This window comes from Chaetura pelagica, unplaced genomic scaffold, assembly GCF_000747805.2.
Source record: "Chaetura pelagica isolate M959 unplaced genomic scaffold, ChaPel_1.0 scaffold52, whole genome shotgun sequence".
In the NCBI taxonomy this organism is placed as follows: Eukaryota; Metazoa; Chordata; class Aves; order Apodiformes; family Apodidae; genus Chaetura; species Chaetura pelagica.
Window position 1 is genome coordinate 1,220,556 of NW_009952486.1, and position 2,955 is coordinate 1,223,510.

Here is a 2,955-nt window from a genome sequence, read left to right on the forward strand (position 1 = left end):
TAGCTCCAACCAATATATATAAATCCAATCAAACAGAGTTAAAAGAAATCTAACATTACCTGTCCAGTAAAAAAATACCAAGGAGGCTGGTTCTCTAACTGAAATCTCAGTGGGACAACCAGCACCAAAAGATACTTAGTTTTATTTTTGTAGTGTTTCCCAAATGTATTAATCTCTTCTTAGAGCTTGGAAAAGAGTTGTCAAAGCTGAGAAGAGCCCAATTATAAAGGGCTCTACTCTGTGACTCTGAAGTCACTATACTTCATGCAACTGTAATAAAATGTAACTGTTAATCTACATAGGTTATCAACGTGGCATTTTTATTGCCAAATTTGTACATTTAAAATGTCTTTAAATTGATTAAACAACTTAGTATCATTTGAGAAAGGATAATGAAGTGGTTAGGGTGATCAGTGTAAACTTGGGGATTCATTTCCTTTCAATTTCACCAAGAATTACAGATGTCCTTGGATCTGTTGCCCTTTAACTGCCTCACCACCTATGCCACAAGGGTGGGAATACAAGCTATGTGGTCATCATCAACTCTTGGGGCAAAGTGAGTCATGTGAGAATTGCTTCTTCACAAAAGAGTATGTATTTGCCTCAATTTCCTTGGATTTTCCCTGTTTACTGATTGCACTCTCTGCCTGTAACCTGGTTAGTTTCTGTTTGATTAGCTTAAATCAAAATCAGTACAAAGGGTAACAATGCCTGTGCTCCTGGGAACCACATTCTGCTTACCATTTCATGTCAGTATTTGCCTCTGCATTCCATTGCTAAGTGTTACAAGGCAGGGATCAATGTCCCCTTCTGTGATTTTGTAATATTTTGCACACTTTGGATGTTGCCAAAAATAAATGAGAAATACTAATGCAAATAGGTGGTCAGCCAAAGAGATCTACTTGAAAGCAATTACTGCACCATAGTCTTGTTAATGTTCAACTGCCAGTAAACATGTTTCTTGGCAAACGTTTATGCTGTGAACTCTGATCAGTCACTACTGAATTATTCACTTGCTGTACATCAGTTTGCATTTGTAACCTAAGATTTGAAAGTGACATTTTTACCCGTAAATCTCAAGTTTATTGCTACACACTTTCTTCACTCAGATATCCTTTTGGTTTCAATAGAATTAATGGAATTAAACCAACAGCTCCCTAATACTTGAGTTACATAGCTAAATGTGTGAATTATGGGTTTAATAACAGCCTTCAGAAAGGGAGTAAAAAGCTCTGTTAAGTGTTGTGTTTTGTTTATTTCTGGCTAAGAAGCTATCAGTCTAGTGAATACTGTGCTATTAATCATAGACAAAGAAAGGTTTTGGTAACTGAAACAGTCTTTTACTACTGACAGCCCAAGCACTGTCATTCATATCTGCTACTAACTTAAAAAACAATGTCTTCTATTTCTTCGTTCCCTTTTGTTCAGTTAGGTAGGGCATGCAAACTTGTGCTATGCTTGTTACAACACAGAAGACCTAAGAATTAGAAGACAAAGCTGAATTAAAGCCAAAGTCTTAGTTTTCTACAGCAGAATGAAAACTAACCTGAATTGGTGACTTCATTTCAAAACACAGTCAACAAATCACTGACACTGCATTTCATGTTTTCTGACTGAAACAGACTAATCTGCAGGCAAGAGTCTCAACCTTCAACACTAGCTTGAGATATATGGGGAAAATCACAAGGAAAAGTATAGTGCTTGGTCTAATTCTAGAACTGAGGAAATGGATCAACAACTTCTCATTTCTCCATCTATGGCAAAACTACAATCATTCACTGACTGCACTGGAAGCAGGATTTTTGTTCATTTTGCATCTTGCTCCAGTTTTAAGATGAGTTACTATGTAAACCAGCGATTTCAATCTGAGTAGTAGCAATACTGTTCTTACACGTGTGAATTTTTACCAGCATGGCTTAAATAATTTGGCACTAATCCTGCAAATAGTGGGAGGCTGAGCTTATCTGTGGGTCCATGTTCAAGCACACAGAACTGCAGGACTGTGACCTACAGATGTAAACTATAGTATGAAATGACTTAAAGTCAAATGCTTGCTAGTTTTCTCTATCTTAAAGAACATCAAACCAGGAAGAAAAACAGTCACTAGGTTTGAAATAGTTTCTCCTGAGAGTGGAGCACAAGGTTTGCTGATCACTAACACATCTAGAGTTTGGACAATCCTCATTTTCTGTGTCAAGCTACAGCTGGACGCTTCTTGCCTGTTATCTTTGGATGTTGGAGACCAGGGAATGTCCTGGAAGGATATCCAAAACTACTACTGAGTGTACTGCAGCTCAACCTGCCCTTCCATATAAAACATTAGAATTGTGAAAACTATACTAATTGAAAAATTTAAGGCCCTTTCATTCTCACAACTATAAAAGTTGAAAACTAACCCCTTAGATTAGAATCAAACAGGCTACAAAGCATATGTAGCTCCTTAATTATCTACCTATAGTTTAAAAAAACAAAGTCCAGAGAATGGTTTATGATTTTCTGTAGGAAGATGAATAGCACTGAAATTAGGATCCATTAGCCCTTTCTTAAATCCTTCTGAATTTCATGACAATGGATATGTTGAATGTGTAAAAACTGGTTTAGCTCTAGTAGCAAACCAGTCCACGTCCTTTTTGATCATGATTTTCAAGAGGTACAAATGACTTCACTTTAAGAGGGTACTTTCTGAAAATGAGTTCCTTCAAGTGTCAGAATTGCAGAAGTCACTCATCTCTTATGAACACCTGTGCTTTAACTGCAGAATTAAAAATAATCCTGCTTCTGCTCCCTTTGCAAATCTATTTTGGTAAGGTGTTTGAGAGTATAAATCAAGAGAGGACTGATGCCATCAGTACTGGAACTGCATCTGCAACATACATTACAGAGCTGAATCTGAAAGACTATAGGTAGTTGAATTACAAAATGTATTTGACTTAGCAATGTAGATTTATGATCAAC